The sequence below is a fragment of the Bacillus rossius genome, assembly GCF_032445375.1.
Source record: "Bacillus rossius redtenbacheri isolate Brsri chromosome 4 unlocalized genomic scaffold, Brsri_v3 Brsri_v3_scf4_1, whole genome shotgun sequence".
Lineage (NCBI taxonomy): Eukaryota > Metazoa > Arthropoda > Insecta > Phasmatodea > Bacillidae > Bacillus > Bacillus rossius.
The window spans coordinates 1,594,991-1,620,968 of record NW_026962010.1 but is presented as its reverse complement, the minus strand read 5'-3'; positions in this window follow the sequence as shown (position 1 = coordinate 1,620,968).

The window sequence follows — 25,978 nt, the reverse complement described above, 5'->3', positions numbered from 1 at the left end:
CGGTGCTCTTAGTTATACTCTGACTACGGTGCAGTGCGGATCTGCTCTCTTCAGTACGTTACCTGAAATTTATTTGCTGTTCCATCAGCAGCGGAGACTCGATGACAACATTGCTGACAGCTCCAGATATCCCGATGGCATCGACTTCGACGACGCAAATCCTGTAGGCAATGGCGTCAACAGTTGCACCTACTCTTCAAGCACTGCAGGAGATTTCGACGTGTGCATATCGTCAGAAGATCAAATCTTGGATTCTTTCATGTTTGAAGTATCGCCACTGTTGCCAGCAACCTCGGAGATTTTAATATGTGCATGTGTCTTCAGCAAAAGGACAATGGATGTAACAGTGCCAGTGATAACGATAAATGAAGCAGCAACTGGTCGTGATCCATCATCTGACTCTACATAATGTGACATAAAAAACTTGAAAATTCGTGATTACATAATACTTTATTGAAATAATAGCTCTGAGCGCATTAAATATCAGTGCAACAGGTGTTTTAGTCAGTTTATACATTACGGAAACTTGAAAAATAACACGTGGCTTTGTAAAGGACTGATTAAACATTCATCAAAAACAATCTGTTTATTTTGTGACAAAGCATTAGCAAATTAATATTTTAAGTGCAAAATGTCATTAAATATACCACTGTCGTTTTAAATTAAATCGAAAATCTTACTCTGTGTGAAAAATGTGGTTTACCAATTAATCGACCTGATGAACTGGGTTTGGACGAATCTTACTACTGCCACCCGGTTTATGCCGATACAATACATTAAGAGAGTAATATAGTTTACTATGGATTGTAACATCAAATTTACAGGTACTAAGCTTACGCTTAAAAAACTACAGGCATAGAAACCACTAATTTCTTTCGATTATGCTAGGATGTTTCTCATACACGTGCAACAAACAATAATTTTTTGGACTTCGGTGTTTTTAAGTAAACAAAATCATTAATTAATATATTTTTTTTACTTCTGACGTCCAAAACCACAAAATTACATTATAATGTGTTTGGGTAAGTGATATACAGGAGAAATGATAAATCTTAAGTAGATTTTATAACACTGAAATTCCATTTTTAGGAAATTTAGGTGAGTGCAAAAAAAAACACTCAATAATAAAATCATTTTTTGGTACTGATTGTGGTTAATTAGAACTAAACGTCTCATCGAGGTCATTAGATACGAAGGGAATGTTAGAGGATGAGACTTAGAATTGACGGAATGTATGGGTAATGGAACGGAAGTACCCCAAGACAACTCACCCACTCACGCCAATTCCCAACGTTTCCCAATTGCAAAAAAAAAAAAAAAAAAAATCAGTGGCTGGCTAAGCTGAGAATCAAACCCGCTTTGCTTTGGTGGGATGGTCTTGAAAGCGTGATTTGTTATATGTGAACGTAGCGACCAAAAAAAAATATTTTTTGTGCTTTTACGAAAGATTTCTTTGAAACCCAGTTGCCAAGAAATAGTTTGAAATACAAGAAAGTTATTGTAAAATTGTGCAACACATGGCAAAGATTATATTTGCATGTATGAAATACTTTTTTTTTAAGATAATACTGAGTATTTCTTACGAGCATTGCCACATAATTTTTCATTTTAATTGATGTCTCGTTCAAGCATAATTCTTTTTTTAAACCAAGGAAAAGAAAATCGAATTTTTAATAATTACACTTTATTTTGTTGTATTTCGCTTATTAATGTGCTACAGTTAATACTAGAAAGCTATTCATGCAGGGAAAGGGTTTACAAATAACTTTGTTTATTGGCGGTACTGGGACAACACAAAGCATAAGTTCCTGGTTAAGAATCCGAACCTAGTTTACTGCGAACACTATTTTGTACTGATAGAGATGATTTCTTGTAAATTAAATATTTATGTTCCATTTACAAAAAAAAATTGGTTGTCTGGTAAAGTCGGTTTACGGACGAATGTTTAACGTGACAACGTCATAACAAAACATTGATGAAATTATTGCATACTTTTATGAATAAAATTGAATCATTTTTATTGAATTATCACTATTTTATATGGATACAAAGAAGGAGTGAAATGAAATCTACAATTTAATTCATAAATTTACTTTTATTTGCACTCATTAATTTAAAAAAATGTTTTTTTCTTTAACGAAGAGATTATTTTAAGTATAACTTTTATACATGTTTGCTGTTTAACTTCTTCCAATCTGTGTTATTCTGTTAAGGATAGGACGATGATAGGAAAAGTAGGAAACGAATGGGAGTGTTTCAAGTTTAATGTGCCTTGAAAAAGTCAAATCGATGGTTGTTCCAATCGAGTGGAAGAGAGGTATATGCGGCGCAAGCGTATAATGAGCGTAACGGGACACCGCGTAACGGGACAATGTGCGTTACGGGACACTTTTTCGTGCGTGGAGCCGGCGTTCATCGATTTATTAGACGTTGTCACGTCAAAAAAAATAGTGCACGACATTAAGTGGAGTAAGTGGACTTTGTTGTACAACTATGCCACTCAGAGTCGGCGCTGATTAAAGAAGACCCCTCCGAGCTCGAACAAGACTGGGGAAACCTGTCTAATAAACGGCTGTTAGCGACTGCGCCTCGCAGAAAACAAGGCCTGAACCGCTCGCCGCGAGAGTTGCAATCTGCGCGGCCGCGGGCGGGCGAGTGTTAAGTACACGGGCGAGTGAAGCGGCGGGTAATGACGGCGGGGAGGTTTAGCAAGACGCTCGTGACGCAACCAGCGGGCTGCAACGCGCCGACGAGCCACTCCGCAGCTTCACCTGAGAAGTGTGACGGCGCCGAAACTTCTACACAGATTTTTTTTCCAACCCCCGCGAGTTGTCGTTTGAAGTATCATTCCCGTCTTCTCTCTTTTTTTTTGACGTGACGTCTAATAAATCGATGAATTTTATTGTCCATCAAATAAATTAGCATAGAGTAATGTCCTCAGTTAAATTGTAATATTATAAAAAATGGTTCTTTTTTGCAAGGTGCAAAACATGTTGTTAAATTGTTATGAAACAATGAGATAGAACAGCGATGGAATTAAATGGTGGTGTGAAACATGGAACAGGGCCACATAATCAAAAACTACCGACTCCGCTTGCAAAGAATACGAGTTTGACCCCTCAAGGAATGGAATGTCTTGGCTGCAAGGGTGTTTGTCTCGTTCCTGGTCATTATTTTGTATTTACATACCACATGGTTAGACTTGCCAACGTTTTTAGTAGCTGAAAGTTCACAAATTTAAATATATATATATATATATATATATATATATATATTGCATACTTTTTGCTTAGTTAGCTGGCAAAGTTTGATTTGTATCGTTTTTGTGCAGTACGAATAAGAAATTTTTTATGGAATATTAAACAGTAACTTTTAAGATTTTAAGTCAATTCGATTGGCAACTATGTGATATGGTTTATTTTATTTCAGAAATAAAAATATTTTATCTTGCCTTTTAAAAGGCTTAAAAAATATATACATTTTTCTGAAGTAAATTTGAACCATACCACGCAGTACCCACCAACATAGACTTTAAACCCAAAATGTTTTGTTATTTATTCCATTTGGTCTCTTTATCCTACTGCAGAAAAATGTTAAAAATTGAAATTTGCCAGCTTATCCTGCAAAAAGTATGCAGTGTACCTAATTTTTTTCTTCATTTTGTTGCATTTCGGCCCATCTAAACATCTACAAAATTAATCGTGTTGAACGTAAATCCTACTAATATTATAAACGCGAAAGTTTGTAAGTATGGATGGATGGATGTTTGTTACTCTTTCACGTAAAAAACTACTGAATGGATTTGAATGAATTTTGGCCTACAGCTAGCTACAACCTGGATTAACACATAGACCCAATATTAATATGAAATTCCATCCCTAAGGGAGTGAAAAAGTGATAATTTCATTTTATAACAGAAAAAATCATAGGTCATAGACATACAAATAGTGAGTGATTGTTATTTCTCTATGTCTGACACACGATCATACACAAGCACATAGTAAGGTCTGGCAAATTAATATGTTTCTCCTTGGTGAGACCAGTCCGCTTAGTGAAGCTCGCAGCGGCTAGCAAAATAAAGGCGCTTATAACAGTTTTGTTCTTAACTTCGTCAATAGATAGAGTTGCCTTGAATTTTAAACGCACCATCGTTTGATGCGTTTGTCATGTCTTTAATTTTCGTTTGTTTGTGCCGTATGCGTTCCTATACCATTCATCCGATTGCGATGAAATTTTGGTGATTTGTTATGCGCATGCCCATGAAGGTTACTGAGACGGTATAACTATTTTTCAATAGTTGGAGCACGAATCGTGTCAAAAAATGTGTTTATTTCATTTTATGTAGCGGCACTTCGTCTGTTTTTGTTGTATAAGTGCGGAAGCATGACACGATTTATTTAAATATAAAAGAGAGACAGAGATAGAGTGATATATATATAGAGCGAGATAGAGACGGAGAGATAAGTTGAGATAGAGCGAGGTATAGAGAATGAAATGGGTTAGATAAAGAGATATATCTATAGATGTATAGAGCTATATAGAGACTTATATGTAGAAGATATATAGATAGTGGGAAGTATGTATGTATAAATAAAGATATAAATAGAGATAGAGAGATACATAGATGTATATAGATGTAGATAGAGATAAATATATATAGAGAGATGGATAGATGATTTTTATATGTGGAACTACTTCAAACATATTACAAAACAAAACTGAATGAGGCATTGCAATGCAGGCCGAGCATTAGCTAGATAATGGAATCTTTTCAATAGTAGTAATCTCTTATTTTTCAGCTTTTTTCTATATTGATTTATAAAGTCTAAATTACATACAGACCAGGTAAATAACTATAAACTGGCAGAACAACGTCTGTCGGGATCTGAAAGTGATATAAATTAATTTTCACACTTGATATTCAAATTAAGAAGACAATTACTAACTACACCCTGTGTTCAGCCCGGGAAACGCCGGGTATTGCAGCTAGTATAAAATAATGAAAATAACGGGACAAACCCCGTTATGTTCAAGGAAGAATCTAACAATAATGCACTTGTCGTTAAAACTCTTCTGTTGCAAAACCAGTTACCATGGCACATTTCCATAAGCCACTTATAAGATTAACATTAAATTCCTAACAATATGGACACGACATACTTTATTGTATTTCAACACTATCTTGAAACGTCACCACATTCAGAGGAGCGACATCTTGTGTAATCCAAGTGAACATTTCAACTAGTTCTAGAAAACCAGTATAAGTGCTGGCAGGCAGAAGGAAAGGTACACCGAGTTGTAAATTGCACCTCGTTGTAGTTACGAGAGTTGTTGGAAGTGAGTTATTTTCAGATTTGGTATGTTCTGCGTTGCTTCGTTACATAAACCAACCTGGTCTTACTTTTACCTTATGAAAATGTCAGCTGTTTGCCGCAGTATGTGACCAAGGTAATTTATAGCGCATTAATTATGTGTTTTTTTCCTCTTGCATGTCCCTTAGCTGACTGAGCTGTGAACACAATTCAGTTCCCCCCCCCCCCGGCTAATAACTCCTTTATGCATAAAATTGGAATAGACAAGATAACAACTCTGGAAATATTTTTCTTGTAGTAAATGTAGTAAAATAGTGTGAAGTAAGGAAAAAATTGTGTAGGTTATGATAAATATTTTTTTAAATTTATTACAAGCAATTTTGAGGATTACCCAACGTTATTGAAGTTTGTAAACAATAAAATTTTTTGAGTTTGAGTATGAAGTGAAGAAGAGTTTTGGTGGGAGAGCTATCTTCTTTAGACACATTAAATTTGGTAGTGGATGGCTAATTAAGAATTTGCCAACTTGATGCTAATTTAAAAACAAGTACAATAAATTAACATTTCGTTACTTTGGAAATGAGATTTACATTTAAGCAGTTTGAAGCTATTTATTATTTTGTTTCTATAGCCTGCACGGTAGGCCACGCTAAACTCCAGATTTTTCAAATAGTTTATTGGGAGAATTCTGGCGATGTATTTTTAAGACTATTATCGTGTGCAATACTTGATGTATGGTAAAATTATAAGTATTACGCTGGATAAAATATATCTTAATTTGGTTCTTTTACGCTTCATTCCCTAATTTTCGTAACAAAAGGTATGTAATTTGAATAGTAAAACTTATTGACGTCATACATGAAATATGAAGCCTTGTAGTATTTATTGCACCGTGATAATTAGTTGATTAGCAATTATTCTACAAAATAACATCGTAATTATAAACTTTATATTTGAGGTTTCTCATCCAGAAAACTTAAAATCTGTTTGTGGATGAAAGTTTTTTCCTTGTACCCGGAACCACGAGTGAAGTTAGGACTACCAGTGGCGCGATCAAAAACGATGGCCTTTATTTCTAAGAATCGTAAAAGATAATTATTAGAATGTGTTACACTTGCACAACAGTGTATTTTACATTTTAATATTAGGTACATACATATAAAAGTTTTATACATCGTTTTGTTGGTCTAGAAATTACTAATTTATATTTTTTAAATATTAACAGATTTGATTGCATTTGTCTAATCATATTCTTGTAAGATTAAGACATCTTGTAAGATTAAGACATTAAAAATTAAAAATTTTTGCATTGAAATACTTTTTAGAAGTTCTGTCTTTACCTAAGGTATCTAGTATCAATCCAATGATGTGAGGTAGTGAACTTTCAGGCGGAATGAACAGAGTTTTACTTAGAATCTGACAATCCTAATCTCGGTATTCTATAGTTTTCAGGAATAATTCCGAGCAATTAGGTTGGCAGGGTTAAAGAATCGCCTATGACCACATACTTTTCCGTTTCTTCCCTCATCGCATTAGTTACCGCAATGCAAATGATATTTCAAAATTTCATAAATTGATCTACATTAAAATAATACAAATTAAGATTAATAAAAGGTATTCGTGACAAAATTCACTTACTACAATTTGACTTCTGTGTCGAAGCACATCAATAATTTCCGATGTGCCCTGAACCCCAAAGTTAAAAAGAAGTTATGATTATTAAATTAATTAGTAGATACTTCTCCCGGCTAGCTACAATAAAAATAATCAAACTCTTTTAGGCTGATTTCGCATTGCATGCATGGTACAAGAATAAATACAATCTAGATCTTGGCTGGGCAGTTCCATTGGAAAATGTCATGTAGAATTGTCATCTCAAAGTCTAGTTGAATCCTCAGAAAGACAGGGAACATATTGTAAATTATGCAACCTCTATTCTTTTTGTGGCTTAATATGTTAGGAAATCTTGTGGTTCACAAACATTCTGTAATTTTACAAAAGACTCATCTGGAAAACAGTTGCAAAGAAATAATTTGTACTGATAATATGGCGATGGTAACTATGGGTATTTTTGTAGATATGAAAAACCTTTTTAGAGAAAATACTCAGTTCTTACGAAAATTAGTACATAATTTCATATTTTAATTAATGTTTCATTAAAGCATATATTTTTAAACACGGAATAGATATTTGAATACTCAATATTAAATGTAATTTGTTATTATTATGATTATTAATTAGCGCAGTTAATACTGGAAAGATTTGTTTATTGGAGCAACTGGTTCAACACAAAGCATAAATATGCCCGGGTAATATTCCAAACCCAGATTTACTGCGAACACTTTTTTTTAGTGATAGAGTCGTTTTCATGTAAATGTAAAAATTTAAAATTATCTGTAATTTTACATGAGTATTTCTGTTCCATTAAAAAAAACTTAGCTATTTCTTGTCGCTTGTCGCAGCGAGAACCCAAAGAGAGACACAGCAACCAATCTTGGATTGTGGGAAAACATTTTAAAAATTCTCGACCCGGCAGGAAGTGGGTAGCCGAATACGAAACCTCGACCCAATCGGCAGCTATAGTCCTTGAGCTGAGTGGTCGGTCAAACCGGTATCGATCTAACCAACAATTATTCTTTTTTAAACGAATATGTTGGAAGGTTTCAGACTTGACCTTCGATGTTAAAAATATCAGTGAATGAAGCGGAAAAATGTACTGTATCGTGCCGTGCGAGTGAGGACATCAACTCCAAGTTAAAAGAAAAGTATCTTGACCACAAAAAAAATTGGTTGTCTGTAAAGTCGGTTTACGGACGATAGTTTAACGTGACGTCATAACAAAACATTGATGTAATGGTTGCATACATTTATGAATAAAATTGAATTATTTTTATTGAATTTTCACTATTTTTAATGGATATAAAGAAAAAGTGAAATGAAATCTACAATATACTTTCATTTGCACTCATTAATTCAAATATTTTTATTACTTTAACGAAGAGATTATTTTAACTATAACTTTTATACATGTTTGCTATTTAACTTCTTCCAATCTGTGTTATTCTGTTAAGGATAGGACGATGATAGGAAAAGTAGGAAACGAATGGGAGTGTTTCAAGTTTAAAGTGCCTCGAAAAAGTAAAATCGATGGTTGTTCCAATCGAGTGGAAGAGAAATAGATGCGGCGCAAGCGTACAATGAGCATAACGGGACACAGCGGAAAGGGACAATGTGCGTAACGGGACACTTTTTCGTGCGTGCAGTGGGCGTTCATCGATTTATAAGACGTTGTCACGTCAAAAATACAAAAGTTATTAAATGGTTTTAACAAAATAATTCAGTACTCCGCAGTGATGTGTACCTAACATTTCACCTCAGCAACGAGGAAATGCATATATCCTCACGTTGCAGATACACTTCTGATGCGAAACTCGGGCCTCGGACGCAAACATTCAACGCAGAATTCATTAAAAATATTGCCGAGCTAGATATGTATGCGCAAAATGTGTTTTCAAGTTCATTTCTAGAGCCGAATCTCACCCACCTTTTTGCACCCGCCGCTAGAATTCTCTGCCGGAGTCGTAAAGGATGGGTATCCATAAGTTGCATGTTATTCGTTGCGTTTCATCGTTACGTATAACCCTGTTGCGCGACACGGTGCAACGATGTTGGTATTCCCCACCGTGTCACTCATCCGTTACAGCGTATCCGTATCAAAAACCAATGTTACGTTTCGTAGACACATCAGGAGGACAGTTTACCGGTAACCGTAAGCGCAGATTAACTTGCGGCGGCCGCATTCATTTTTATACACCTCACGTTTAAAATAATAGAGAAGAGAAAGTCACCTCGTTGGTGGATGACAGAAGTATTACCAAGTTTCAGGCAGTAGTGGACTGTACAATAGCTTTACGAAGAAGCATTTGACAGAATGATAATCTATTCTGTGTTCAATTAGGTTGAAAAATGAAGAAGAACGTCAAGCCACCCGTCCACGCTGTTTCTTCCGTCGAGCCGTGACTTCCTTTGATGTGACGGCGGAAGACTGACAAAGCCCGATGCGTATCTTCTCGTCACGTTTCGACACGCAACACTGCAACGAGTCCCGTTCACGCATCCACATTTTGGTTACGCAACGTGGTTACGTTACGGTCTTTTGCAACACATGGATACCCACCTCTAAAAGTGGCTTGCCATCAACACGCGTAGGGAGCAGCACGTTAGCAACATAAATTTCAAAACTATTATGAAACGGCTCCGAAAAGAAGCGGAAAAGATTTGAAAAAAATTCTAATCCCGGCTTTGGATCTGATTTTAGACAAGATAATTTTATTATAACACAGTCCATCTTGTTAAAAATTCATTAAACATTTATTGTGATAACGTTTCAATTTTTTGACGTGACAACGTCTAATAAATCGATGAACACCGGCTACACGCACGAAAAAGTGTCCCGTTACGCACATTGTCCCGTTACGCCGTGTCCCGTTACGCTCATTGTACGCTTGCGCCGCATATATCTCTCTTCCACTCGATTGGAACAACAATCGATTTGAATTTTTCGAGGCACATTAAATTTGAAACACTCCCATTCGTTTCCTACTTTTCCTATCATCGTCCTTTCCTTAGCAGAATAACACAGATTGGAAGAAGTTAAATAGCGAACATGTATAAAAGTTATAGTTAAAATAATCTCTTTGTTAAAGTAATAAACATATTTGAATTAATGAGTACAAATAAAAGTAAATTTATCAATTAAATTGTAGATTTCATTTCACTCCTTCTTTGTATCCATTCAAAATAGTAATAATTCAATAAAAATGATTCAATTTTATTCACAAAAGTATGCAATCATTTCATCAATGTTTTGTTATGACGTTGTCACGTTAAACTATCGTCCGTAAACCGACTTTACAGACAACCAATTTTTTTTTAAGAAGTACTACGGGCCTCACTGCATGTTTTAATTTTGTTCAACGCTAAAATTAAAAGAGTGGCGACCTCGAGAAATGTAATAAATCTTGAACCCGCATACCGATTTCGATCTTCTTGGCTAACACGTTATTAAACTCTTATGTTACATAGACCCTCTTATACCAATATTTGTTATCCCAGAACAGATTGGACTTAGATAAGGCTAGCCACTTCTGTAGCTCATCAAATAAAAATTGTAAGAACAAAAAAAATTACGCAAAAAAGCGAAGGAGACGAAGAAGCAGTTTTAAAAATTGAGATAGAATTATAATAAATTATCTAATAAGTCCATTATTGACGTTGTAAAACTAACTGAAATTAATTTTAAATAATATATACCTCAGAAACTGCCAGACAACAAATATAGTCTATGTTTGTAAATAGAATATACACAGTATTTTAATTTAGATTAATAATTTTTACGATTTAAAAAAAATGTATATATTTTTTCTATCCAAAAAATATTATCTATAGGCTATTCTCTTGGCATCACAGTTCTCTTTTTTATGATTTTAAGACCACCAATACTTACATAATACGAGTATATTCCAGTTTAGCAATAACTGATTACCTGGGTCCGGTCGCCGGGAAATGAGACGTGGCGGAATGCCATCAGAGTCGAGAAACTTATACATGGTCTGTCTCCCAGTCTTCTGATATTTTTCTTTTTATTTATGATTTTTTGAAGTAACATGTTTTTTTTAGAATAGGAGTGTGACACAAATACAGTTTTAGTAAAAATGCGTTATATTTTTAGGGAAGGATAATTTTTGACGACGTTTATGAAGTCATTACTTAAATTTTTAAAAAAATTGGGTTAAGTTAGTTCAAGTACACAAATAATACTAAAATTATTTTTAAAAGAATTAAAATTCTCAGGAAAAAAATTTATTTATTTGGTTTTTCGCGTCTCAATGGTCCTAACTTAAATGAATTGTTGGCTGTGTTACGCCCGCGACATTAAAAATACTTTAAAATCGTGGACACGAATGTTTTTTTTTGTGTATATATAATATATTCATATTATTATTAATATAATATATTATATTTGTGCTGTCACCATTTGTGATTTTTTTTTCTTTCTCTAAGTCCATTTTTCTTTGTTTTTCTTTGTTTGTTGACCATATTCCTGTTATGGAATATTATGTGGTGTTTATATCCTGTTGACAACAGCAATTTTTTGCATAATTTGTGTTTTTGTCTTTTGTGTTTTTTTTGTAGTTTTCTTCTACAGACATACATGTGCTTTAGCAATGGCGTATGTCCAAAAGCTTACATCGAGTCATATGAATTGAGCCCACGATGCTGCTCGCCCGGATGCCGTGCGGGACGCCGGTTGCGTCACTCGACGTGTGCCGTCGCGCGCCGTCGTGTGACCCCGCAGAGGGAAGGGCACTTTCACCGCGGCGCGGTTCGACCCGTGCCCCCCCCCCCCCCCCTCCCCGCCTGAACCAACCCTGAGGGAAGCCTTCCTTTCACAGACCGAGAGAGCCAAAACCCGAAGTTCCCCGAAGTTCATGCTTTTTTTGTCCGTTTCTTTAATGTAAGTATCCTAACCAAATCAATAGAGACCGGAAAAATTCGCAAATTCATTTCGCGATAGGCTAAAATACAAATAGTTATACCTCAGTGCTGCCTCTGCCATTGGCTCACAACTCACCTGGATGACTCTTGGGCCGATGAGAAACGTCCGACCAAAGCTTCATCGAATCACAGGCTGCTACGCTGGGACGTCTCACAAGACAGCAGCCAATGAGTTTGTGGCATTTGACCGAGTGTACGTAGAACTATGGAGTTCATCCTAGAGGTCATTGAACCCGCGAATTTTTCCTGTCTCTACAAATCAACCGTCCACAATGTTTTCAAGTATTTATAATGTAGCTAACCTAACCTAATTGACCATTAGTATCCTTTTATCAACACCGCAATATTTATTTACAATGAACTAAAAAAAAAAAAAACCGAAGATGCACGATCGGGCGTTTGGCTCTCTCGTCTGTGAAAAGATGGCTTCTCCAACCCTGAGGTGGGCGACTCATGGCTCAGTCACAATCTGAGAATGTGTGGGTCGTGGTGGACATCACACTTGACACATCATACTACCTACGGCTATTAAATGAATATTATTTTTAGTATTTTTATATATTATTTTATAATATATGTAAATAAAAATACTTCGATTGCTTTAAAAACTTTTTTTACACAAATTTTCGTTCGAATACATGCGTGTTTTTATGTACCGATGTCACACCTGTGACAGGTGAATAGATAAAAATGAAGATTAAAATCATACATTTTTAGTATTTTAATTGCTACAGAGTGACATATATAGAGATGTAGAGAGAATTAAAGATATAGGCGTATATAGGAGAGAGATAGAGAAATGTAGAGGGAGATAAAGATACATATACAGATATATATATAGATAGAGATAAAGAAATAAAGAGAGAGAGGTATATGTATGCTTATGTAGATTGAAACAGAGATAGATATTAGAGACAACGATATAGAGATGCTTTGAATATAGGTATCTACTTCAAACAAATAAATAAATAAAAAGATTCAGGCATTCCAACGTATGCGGGGCATTATAGCTAGTAAATATATAATTATATTATTCTAATAGTTTGAGATTATTACTTTATAAAATAGTAAAGTTAAATATATATCGGAGGAACTCACAAAGTGTAACCGAGATGGTTGATACCGTAAAAGATATTCAAACCATCATTATATGATTCGACACAATATATAATCCAACACTAATTGAGCTGCGTGAGTTCAGATTTTTGTCCAGTAACATCTTAACACTCCGTATGTAGAACTTTGTGGGAGTAATTTCGTGAATGCGACCGAAGACAGGGAACGGAAATATGCAACAACCACGGTGCTGCCATCTCTGATGGATGGCGCGAACAAAAGTTCACAAATACAAAGGGAAACTTTATAGTATTAACAATGTAATGAATTTTAACAAAATGGGATATTTTAATAAAATTCTTTGTCTAAAATTTGTTACAAAGCTGAGGTTAAGTATTTTTTTCAAGTCCTTTTCGCTCGGAAAATCGAATGTTTCGATAGTCGATGTAGCTGCTCCGTCAGCGAATTCTAGAGGCGGGTGCGGAAACTAGGTGTCACTAGAGTCCATAAATGTAGTTGAAAAAAGTAATTTGTGCATATTTATCAAGCTCGGCGTATTAAAAGTTAAATTTGTGTCCGAGGACTGAGTTTCATCATCATCATCATCATTATGATTATAGAAAATAAATTTGTTATTTACTCAATGGAATATTTTTTTTTTCTGTAGAACAGGCAGTTCAATGAAAAATAATTTGGCCAGTTAAAATATTTTGCAGGGGTCTACACTAAACTATATATATATGATATATGATATATGTATATAAGATAGCAGTGAATTTCACGAAGATCCCAGTATACTTTTTTTTTTAACCAGCGTTGTTCGTAAATGTAAGGTGAAAATGATGATCAGAAGAGAGGGAGTCGCCCCAACTCGGCAGGACTGCTATGCGGGAGCAGCCGGCGGCAGTCCTCGCGCTGCAGGACTCTCCTTGAGGATCCAGGCCACTCCTGGTCGTCCGCCCGCCGCCGTCGAGTCGCGTGGTCGGCGCCTGGACGCCGAGCGTCGAACCCCGCTCTGACGTCACAGCTCCGCCGGCAGGTTTTACCCACGGTCCGGGCGAGACGTCAAATCAAAGAGGTTTACTGCTCTTTGTAGATATTTGTATGCGATGATTCCACAACCCTCCTTTTCTAGTCATGTCAATTATGCAAAGTTAACTGTTAGAGACCGGAAAAATTCGCGGATTCCTTTCGCGATAGGCTAGAATCCAAAAACGTTTGCCTTTTTACCGCATCAGTGATGGGGCAACAGTTTATCTGAATGACACTCGGCCAATGAAAAACCTTTAACAAAAGAAGTATCGAATCACTAGCGTCCCAGTTAACAGGTAACACGAGTCAGTAGCCAATGAGCAGATGTCATTTTCCCGCATGCATAGAGGATCATGAAGTATATCCTACAGGTCATTGAAATCGCGAATTTTTCCGGTCTCTATTAATTGTATAAGTAAGGGCATGCATTTTTCGCGAAAATATCTGATCACTTATTAGACTGCAACAAGGTATACCCGCACCTGTGGTGTCTTCCTTGTGATTGGCGGCTTTCTGCGAGAGAAGTAGTTGCCTTATTTGACCGAGCCACTCAGGACGCGTTTACTTCCGCACTGAATCACTGTGATTGGTGTTGTTACAATCGATATGTACCTGAGAGAAACTCTCCCAATCACGAAACACAGACGATGCTACAGTGTTTTAACTTCCATCAAGTCCAGAAATCTTTTCGCGAAATCTGCATGCCCCTATGTATAAGTTAACGTATCATGATAAATGTAAACGAGTGATCCTCATTCACCATACTAAATTAATTATGTCTTGCTTTATTTAACCCTCATTACTAGAGACCTGCAAAATTCGCGGTTTCGATGGCTTTCAGGATAGACTGCACATACCCCTATCCTTCTTTGGTTGAGGGTTTATAACTGGTTGAGATTCGTCCAGATGAACAGAAAGCCAATAGCAAAATCATCTAAGAGGTATATGTGTTTGAATTCTAGTATATCATCGAATGAATCCGCGAATTTTGCAGGTCTCTACTCATTACACATCATAAGTTACAAACTCAATTTTTATGAAAACATAACTGGCAAATCTTTATATGTTTATCTATACGATCGTATAGCAATAAAAAAATTTAAATGTCAATTCCGGATCCATAGTTTAGTTGCTCCACACAAAAAAAATTTGCTATAGTATTTTGAAAAATTACAGCTTAACATGGGACTACGTTTTAAAAGTGCTCTACTGTTTTTCAGTGGTTAATGTATCATGATAAACGTACTAGAACGAATAAAAGAGGGCAGTAGTAAAAGGAAAAGCTTAATAAAAGTGGAGCGATTTATTAGTTGGACTTAAGGTCATTAGGTTATGACTACCGTTTAGCAGAATATAATCTGTAAAGGCTACAAAACTCAAAGCAGGCAAAGCTAGTGCTAGTTTAAGGGAATTTAAATTATTAGTGCAGGATAGGAGAAAATTGTGAGACAGTTAAAAGTGATGCAAGAAACGAATGATACAAAAAAATTCGAAGTTAAAAAAGGTATCTCTGTGCTATGAAATCGTATATAACCGGTTTTAGTGTTTATGATGAAAAGGGGAATTTATTATACCTATACTTATTTATTTATTTTCTTTAACATATTACAACATATTAAGATATTGTTTCTTGCTATTACTGTAAACAAACACTTGGCTAAGTTTGCACAGATTAAACAAAATAGCTACTCTATCTGTAATGCGTTCATAGCGTAGGGTTTCATTTGCCATGCAAATTCCACAATTACAACAAACACGAATATTACTAGAAATGGCTAATATTTATAATTAAAGAAAAGGAACTATTCTTTAGAAAGGCAATAGGCTACTCCAACACCTATCAAAAATAAATAGAATGCTGAAAAGAAAACAAAAAATTTTTAATGTTGCCAGATATGTTGGACACAAACCCTACAAATGTCACTATTGTTTTCAGAAATAATGTGACCGTTTCTTAAATATTTAAATTGTTATTTCTTGGGGTGTATTTTAAATTATAATTCAGCCAACTCAGAGCGATAAAGAAATAAAATTCCGTTACTTAGTACCTCTGTACTTAGTAGTCTCAGTCTGACTGTTTATGTTCGTGTTGAATAAAACTAGGGCGTGGAAAACAAGGGAATGGTGTGTAATAAAACTTTTCAGGTCTAGACCTCAAAACAATATAGTTTTCACACAAACACGGCTGTAAAAATGCCTGAAAACTGCGTGGCGTCAGTAAAATGTGTTGTAACTACTTTTTTACCTGGACCATATGTACTTTCACAATCAATCTTTTTATAAACATGGATCACGCGAAACTTTCACGTGTAAAATGTCAAATACATTATCTCGCGCCGACACAGACGAAAATTTCGCACGAACAAGAAAAGGTTACTATGTTTTTAGTGCTTTATCAGGTGGTCCTGATGAGAAGCTGTATTTCACAAGCCGGACCAAAACATTCCATTTCCTCTCATTCCTGGCGCCAAGCACTCAGTTTGAGGCGCCGCCAAGGCCTCGGCCAATCACAGGCTGCCGTCTAGAAAATCAAAGAAATAAAGATTTAACGAAATCAAAAATATAAAATAAATAGTTTTTAAACAATCCTTCACTTGACAACGTCTCTATATTGTGTTCAAAACGTAAAAAAGTTAAATAATGATTATTTTCAAACCTGTAAACAAATAAAATACACACGTCAGGTATCGTAGCAATGGCAATCAAAAATAGTTTCAGGGCTTTGAATGTCTGTTATAGTACAATGAAACAATAATGTTTATATTTTTACAGTAAGATTTACTATAATAATAAGTGCTTAACATTTTAACGTAAATTCATAACATATTTTAATCTTATTCGTAAATGAACACAAAAAAATACATTTTTACATGAAATAATTTTCCCTTAATGGTGGGAGTCCAAGGCAGGTATAAAATAAGGACTTACACAAATGTTTAGTTTGTGGTTACCAGCTTTACATAGTAATGTATACATCACAGCCACGATTTTTTTTTAATACGAAAGGTTATACCCAAATAATTTTTAAATATTCCTAGGACCTGTGGTCTTGTATGTCTGAAGTGGTATCTCGTTTGTAAGTAAATTGTTGTGGAACATGCAAAAGTCTTACTACCCTCGTGTGCAGAACCTCTTGAACGCAGCTAACAGTCATAATTTTTCTCGTGAAACTCACTACTCAAGAGAGGAATATGTCATGTACTGATTACATTATCGGTCGACTGCAATAAGCATCGACAATTGAAAATACTGCATTGAACCAAAGAGTGAAGGTGCAAAGTATATGTTTCGTCTTCGCTAGCTTGGCCCACACTGTTAAAAAAATATTCACTTACAGTTTACGAAGAACGCTGGTTATAAATTATCCAGAGATCATCGTAAATTTACGACTGCCTTCGTAAGTCGACTTACTTCGGACATGAATACAAAAAAAATATGCTTGGTATGTTAACAAAATCTTCAAAAAACGTAAGTCTACAGCAAGAACACGCTTCTTTTGCCTACGCGTGTGTTTACCTCTCTTTGGAACGGAACATAAAACTATTGGAAGTCGAAATCTGTTTAGTTATTTTCAGGTGAATTCGTTGTTGGAAAGTCTGTGCATTAACTGTAATTTCCGACAGCGTGCGCGAGGTCGCGCCGGACACCTACGTACCAACTCACCGACTCGGACGCTTTCACCGACCAGCGTGGCGGAGAAGAGGGGGTAGTAGCGGGGAAGGAAGGAAGGGGGGAGCGGAAGACGGCAGGCACACGCGCGCTCGATGGTTTCCCACGACGGTCGCGGAGGCCGTCTGGAGGTCGCCGGGCCTCGCCCCCGGGGAGGGAGGGGGGGGGGTAGGCGGTAGGGGGCAGCGCCTTTGTCCCCGGCAGGCGGGCGGAGCCACCGCAGCCTTGAGGCGCCGCTCCCATGCGCTCATGTGGCCCGGCCCTGCCAGCCGACACTCCCCGAGCACAGGAGTTGCGTGCTGACCGAGAACCAGCTCGGCTTGCCGTTACAAGGTTTATTATCTTCCTAACAGCCGGTAGGGTAAGGCAAGGCGATGACTCATCAGTAAAGACCGGAAAAATTCGCGGATTCAATGACCTCTAGGATAGCCTTCATTATCCTCTGCATTTCTCAAGTGTTCATTGGGTACTAAATTGTGAGGCGTCTCCACTGGGTAACTTGTGATTCGACGCTTCTTTGGTCGATAGTCTCTCATTGGCCCAGAGAGCTCCAGTTAAACTGCGAGCCAATAGCAACACCAGCAGAATTGTAAACATGTTTGAATTTCAGCCTATCACGAAATGAATCCGCGAATTTTTCCGGTCTCTACTCATCAGTAGAGACCGGAAAAATTCGCGGATTCATTTCACGATATGATCGAAGCCAAACAACTGTACCTTTATATTGCTTCTGTGATTGGCTCACAGTTTATATGAAGGACTTTGAGCCAATGAAAAACCTTCAACCAAAAAAGTATCGAATCGCAAGCGTCCCAGTTGACAGGTGTCACGAGTCAATAGCCAATGAGCAGGTGGCATTTGCCCGAGCGTGTAGGGGATTGTGGAGTCTATCCTAGAGGTCATTCAAAGCGCGAATTTATTCAGTCTCTACTCATCAGAGTGTAGCAAAAAAAAAGGAAAACCCAGAGTGGTGCGCTCGATGACGGAGAGAGAAAGAGGTAGGGATAAAAATAATAAAGTAGTCGGGCAACTGTAAGACCCTTTGCAAGTTTCAAGTGACAATGTTGAATTTTTACAATTGTGAACAAGTAGTGTGAACCTATATGGGTACTTTATTACCTAGTTTTATAAATTATGTATTTATTTATATTTTACATTCGAGTTTATTATTAAAGTGTTAATTTACACTTCTAGTCCTCTGGTGACCACGCAAAGAATTTTTTTTGTCTGGAAATCACAAGACAAGGTGATGGTGACACAAATAAAGGAATTCAGGGAATGAATCATAAATGGAACCCTGCAGTGATTGAAACTTCCTATTATTTGCCCACATTGATTATGGCGAATCATGGGATACTAAATATCAGGATGGCTGGACCCGGATTTCCCAAACATTCAATGCATAGCCACTGTGCGACCTCACTCCTTAAGTGACATGGTTTAAATAAAGTTTCTTACAGGTCATCAAAGAGAGATGTACAGAATTATAATGGGTTCCGAAGCACTAGTACCAATGATCCTCTTAATTCAACTGAATTAATCTTTCGTCAAACTAGAGTTTCTTTGGGGCGTTATTATACATTCTGGAGGATTCTTTCTTTTAATGGGTACCGTATAGGTAATTGAAGTAATGCCAGAGTGTTTTTTTTTTATGTTGTAGCACAAACAACAATCATAAATAGTATATTAAATAAATTTGGCAAATCCATGATGAAATAATAAATACAAGTTCGACATTTTGTCAAAGATAGCAGAATTTTTATCATTCAGTGAACATGAAAACCTAAGCATCAGAAAAAAGTCTCACGGCGGGATACACTTAAAGGTCCTCATTTACCAAGTAGACCTTAAAACAGTTGGCTTTCCAATGCTTTAGGTAGGGTACACTTTTAGAACTCGCATAGCAGCATTACAAACAAGGGGTTTGTCACCATTGCACACGACATCAAACTTGGTGGACATAGTAGTTGGCAGTGGCACTCGGTGATACGGTATGTGCTAATGCTCGCCCACAGAGCACCGTCTCGGTTCATTCAATTTCCATGCCATCTATTTTTTGTAGCGGACAGTTTCTCCTGATAATCTCCTGATATTCCATTATAAAAGCATTTTTGTTTTGCTATTTATAGAAATCGTTTTGACGAGACAACGTCTAATAAAATGGTTAAAGGCCGGCTGCACGCACGAAAGTGTCCCGTTACGCACATTGTCCCGTTACGCTCAATGTATGCTTGCGCCGCATCTATCTCTCTTCCACTCGATTGGAACAACCATCGAATTGACTTTTTCGAGGCACATTAAACTTGAAACACTCCCATTCGTTTCCTACTTTTCCTATCATCGTCCTATCCTTAACAGAATAACACAGATTGGAAGAAATTAAATAGCAAACATGTATAAAAGCTATAGTTAAATAATCTCTTCGTTAAAGTAATAAACATATTTGAATTAATGAGTGCAAATAAAAGTAAATTTATCAATTAAATTGTAGATTTCATTTAACTCCTTCTTTGTATAAAAGTTATAGACATAGTTAAAATAATCTGTTAGTTAAAGTAATAAACATATTTGAATTAATGAGTGCAAATAAAAGTAAATTTATCAATTAAATTGTAGATTTCATTTCACTCCTCCTTTGTATCCATACAAAATAGTGATAATTCAATAAAAAATATTTCAATTTTATTCATAAAAGTATGCAATCATTTCATCAATGTTTTGTTATGACGTTGTTACGTTAAACTATCGTCCGTAAACCGACTTTACAGACAACCAATTTTTTCATCATATACTGTATGTAGGTACATGCTTGATGTTAACTGCTCTTTGTGAAAAGTCTGGCAAATATGAGGTAGTAATCAAAGTTCTTGTCTTACCTACTACATTGTGTCAGCTCAATAAATGTTATTTTCTTTTCTTCTTATTTTAGTTGATCACCATTAATATCTGCAATTAAATTTATTTTGTCGAGTTCAGTTTGAAAACTGTACAATGACGTAATGCAACAGTGTGAAATAACAATAATATTCTCATCCACAAAATCGAACACGGATTTGCAGCTGCACTGTAAAAGATTTTGTACTTTTTACTAGGACTATCCTTGAAAACTCAGTTGCCAACGATATCATTTGCATAACTGCAAGGCAGGAATTTATAAAATTGCAAAAGATACAAAGATTTGACTTGCAACTGAGTTTCCAAGGATATCCTTGTAAAAGTTGTGAAACCGTCTTGACTGCAGGATGCTTTGGTCTTTACTCGCAGTTTTCTCAGGTTGTCTCCTACACTGTTAAAAAAATTTACTTTTAGATTTATGAATAACGTTAAAAATTGGTTAAAAATTATCAATTGATCTTTGTAAATTTACGGATAACTTTTATAAGTTTGCGGAAACTGAGTTCACTTACAAATATTACTACTTAATTCTACGGTAAGGACACCATTCTTTTGAACACGTATGTGTTAACCTTTGTTTATAACGTAGCACACAACTCGGAAGTCTAAATACGGCATAGTTTCTACAAAGATTTAGTTATTTTAAAATTACGAAGATATATTCGTTTATTCTAGTTAAATATTCTTCGTTGAAAAGTCCGTGAATTTACAGTAATTTTTAACAGTGTTGTGGGGGCAACTAGCAAGCGACGTATCATCATGATGACTGTGCGTTCTTCTCTTACTGTACGGAACGCACTTAGCGCTACACCTTAGCGATAGCTAGATACAAGGAAATATCGCGGATTCGTCTAGCCTCAGGGTAGAATTCAAAGTCATATGTGTGCTCAACCCATATTTTCTTTCCTATTGGGTGATCTATTACATGATATAATTTTTTCTTTTTTAATTGGCACTACCTGATTCGCTTACTTTTCTCCTAGCTGGGCATCGTTAGGAACCGGAAAAATTCGCGGGTTCAATGACCTGTAGGATTGACTCAATAGTTCTACGTACACTCGGTCAAATGCCACCCACTCATTGGCTGCTGTCTTGTGAGACGTCCTAACGTAGCAGCCTGTGAGTCGATAAAGCTTCGGTTGAGTGTTTTTCATTGGCCCAGAGTCATCCAGGTGAGTTGTGAACCAATAGCAGAGGCAGCACTGAGGTATAACGATTTGTGTTTTAGCCTATCGCGAAATGAATTCGCGGATTTTTCCGGTCTCTAGGCATCGTTAGCTCACGGTTGCAGAAGGGGCGTGTCCAAATAACTGCTGTCCAATCATGAACACATTGCTAGTGTGTAATGGTTTGCAATCTAACTTGAGACTGAATTATTGCGTGAAATTTCCGTATCCCTAGCGATAGCCCAGTGCTGTAAGCATATGGCCGCAATGGACCACCGCCAGCACGCACTGCATCCAAGAGTGGTGCGCAGGTGGCATGCAATGGGCGCCAAAACACAAATTAGGTTCTGGCCGTTCAAATATTATTTCTCATAAAACAAGTATAATGTCGTAGACATTTGAAAAGTGCGTATTAATTAGCCCATAATGACTCAATAATAATTGTCTGTAAAATGCGGCTAATGGATTTTTTAAATATTTTTTTATATAACTTACTACAAGTATTAAGTCGTAGACATTTGAAAAGTGCGTATTAATAAGCTCATAATAATAATAATTGTCTGTAAAATGAGGCTAATGGATTTTTTATACTGACTTACTACTTGTAATATATCGCTTCATATGTGCTCGAACCACTGATAAATCTACTAAATATAACATCATAAACCAATAGACCTATGGAACATTACCATGGAACGGTTACTATATTAAAGATTTTCTTTAACTTTGTATTTTAATATTAATATTGGGTAATTTAATGTTGTACTCCTATTGCACACAGTTTAGTCGTTTGTAAAATCACTTAACTACACGTGTCTCGTCTTTCATTATCAAAATATTTTGTTGAACAAGAGTAATTAATCTCATAAAGTATTTATGAACAATCCTTAGATATTTATTAATAGATTTTTTATCAACCATCCCGATGTTTAGTTCAAACATGAAATAAAATGGTGTTTACTTTATTTCGTCATAAGATAAAAATCGCCAACGTTTGCATCACAAAATTGCTTCACTCGCTACTACAGTTGAATATATTATATATATTCAATGCTACTACTCTATTCTTAAGAATTATTTCAGTAGAGATCTACTAACGACAAATTTGACTTGGTTTCTGAGGGAAGAATCAATATGGAATTTACAACCATGTCACAATCCATTTAGACACTCATCCCTATTTCACATACTTACCCATCTCTACTTTGATATTTTTTACAGAAATATATCCCAGCTCTTGATCTCTTAAGGGCCCAATAATACTAATTTAACTATATGATGCATACATATGTGCATCGTTGTGATTACTTAGGCAAATTGATGTTGCGTAGAAAAAAAGGCTTCGAGTTTTCACATAAGCATTTAATGAGATTTATAGAAATATTTTTTGATATTGCACTTTGGGTCACTATTTATCTGAAATTTTTGTACAGAAAAAAAAATTAAATATATTTTTAATAAACTAATATATTTATTTAAATGTATATGTTTTAGTTTTACAAAATTAATTTGAAAACATTATTTTTATATATTATTTGATAACCAACGTGTAGATTTTTTTTGGTCCTATTTTTCCCACAAATACACAAAAAGGATGAAGACAGGGGAATACTTTATTTATTAAGTGCTACAAAACACTTGAATTTTTAAGTTGTTCTCAAATATAAAGTAATGCCGATAAAAACTTGTGGTATCGTCACGTGCTCAGACTTGCCGCAAGGCAATCGTGAGGACTCGAAAGCTGAAACTAGTTTAAAACACTATTAGTGTGTGCATATACGTATATCTCTTTTACTATAAAAAAAATCGGTTTCTGGGTATTTGAATTCAAATTAAAACCAAGAAAAATTTTTCTATTAAAGTAGTGATAATAAACATTTTGATTTTGGTTTTAAAGATTCTCTTTTCTACAATTCATTATGTTTTATGAATAAAAAAGAATGTTTAAAATCATGTAAAATATGCTGTATGTAAAAATTAAATTCAAATATATATTTTGTTATCTGAACAATTTTTTTCTGTAAGAGAACTAGAAGAAAACCTTCATTTATTTTACTTTCTCTTCCTGCAGTTTTTGAAATATTACTTCATTTGCGAAACTGGACCATGGCCGGTATTTCCCAATGTCTCACTGCAACAAGCAATTCATCACGTGGTCCCTTCGACCTTGTGCCAACTTCCAGCTGTCTCTTGCTGACAGACCAACGGCTGAATATAATTAAACCCGCAAGGCCGCATGAGCCAACATAAACCTTCAGGTCTCGAACAACTTTGCTTTCCTCAGCCTTCTCCTTTGTCTCAAATGTCATCATCACAAAATTGCATCATCCAATTATCAACCATATACAAAACGAGCTTTTTTTCTAAAAAAAAAAAAAAAAAAAAAAAAAAAAAAAAAAAAAAAAAACACTTTTTTTACATAATTAGGGTATATCTTAGCACTGATCTCAATTAAAACCGTTGTACGTTGAGAATTATTTCCATACATACGAGGGACATTCAATAATTAAAGAGACAAATTGATGTAGAAATTAATCAGTTTGTAGGATGAGTTTCGTAATTTTTATGACATTAAGTTGGCATCACTTGGATGAGCTGAGAACAGCTGATGGATAAAAAATTGTTTTTTTTTTTTTTAATCTCAATATTTATTTTAATGACGGAGTGTCCTCTTGAAATTTTTACATTAGTTGAACAACGTTCAGTGGTCCCTTTTTTTTCTGACGGTAAAAAAAACCTGTTTAAATCTTTTCTCGATGGTTTTTATAGAATGGTAATAGTAGGTAGATTATTCAAAAATAGTGGAATCGCAATGACACGAGCAACGTCCTGCCTGGCCAGTTGAAGTGTGAACTTCTTCACTGGAAACCCGCATTGACGACATTGTTCATGAAGACCGACGCGTTACAGATGAGCAAAAACAGTTGTAGTAGCCTAAGTGTGGCACAGTTCATATCGTTATCATAAACAAGCTCAAGTACTGCAAAACAGGTGCAAGGTGGGTCCCGAAGGATTTCACGCAACAACACGAGTAAACCAGACTCAAGTGTGCACAGCCTTGAAAGAACGCCATTAAAGGGAAGGTGACCCTTTTCTAAACAAGATTTTAAGGTGTTATGAAACTTTGGGTACACAATTTTGAAGATATGCTACGTGTACGGTATGCAGTTTTTCCTAAAAAAATTTATTTATTATTTTTTTTGTTAATACGTGTTGAGTCTAGTTTGCAAAGTGGAACTCTTTTACAGGTATATATAAAAAAATATTATTCTTGATCAACAAATACTGTAGTATGGGCTTTACCGGAACCGTAAGGTATATAAAATATTCCTGGTTTTTTCATAAAACCATTTGCATGTAATTTATTTTAACAGTAACTGCCATCGCCTTCAGCTTGTTAACAGTAAAAATAGTCTCAAATGAGATGTAGTTGGACTCATATTTATTCAATACTTATTTACATATTCAAACAGGTTTAAATGTACTGTGTCACAAACCAACAAGATCTAAACTACGGAACGATACTTTTGGTGAAGATATATAATTACACTAGTAATAGATTATACAAACATTTTTCTGTATTAAATTAGGGTTTTATTTTCAAATAGCCTACTTGACACTAACCTAAACATAACAAAAACAAGAACAACAAAATAGTGTACATAATATATTCGGGGAAAAAAAATTGTACATTACGTTTATTGAATCATTCATAAACTTATTTCTTACTCTACGATACTACTATTTAAAAAATTTAAACTTAACATTAGTTTTTAAAACTAGGTTATTATTGACATAAAAGTTTTTTTGTCGTAACAAAAAAATACCAAGCTAATCTTATTGGCACATTTTAATTACGTGTTAAAACATTCATTTTAAATCACCAAAATTTAATAGGTAAACGAATGTCGCAAACTAGAAGAATATTCAGCATGTTGAAATGCAATAAATCCTGTCGAAGTTACATTTCTTCTATTCATTCTCCGCTCATAAGACTAATGATGTCGTGTGGCAGGGACATATGTTACTCTAAGACATCCTAATTTCCCTATGGAGCAGGATATAATTATTCTTGTTGTCAAAGTTCTGTTCCATCTATATCATTTCTACACCTTAGCATAAAGAGTATGTGTTTTTTTTTAGTTAAAGATTTATGTGACGTTACACCTCTTCGTTTTCACTGTTCTCTCCTTCCCGCTAATAAAGGGGCGTTGCACGCACTAATGCATTTGGAAATTCTTTCAAAATTAAAATGAAAAAGCACAGTCCGTCAAAGAGTATTACAAATGA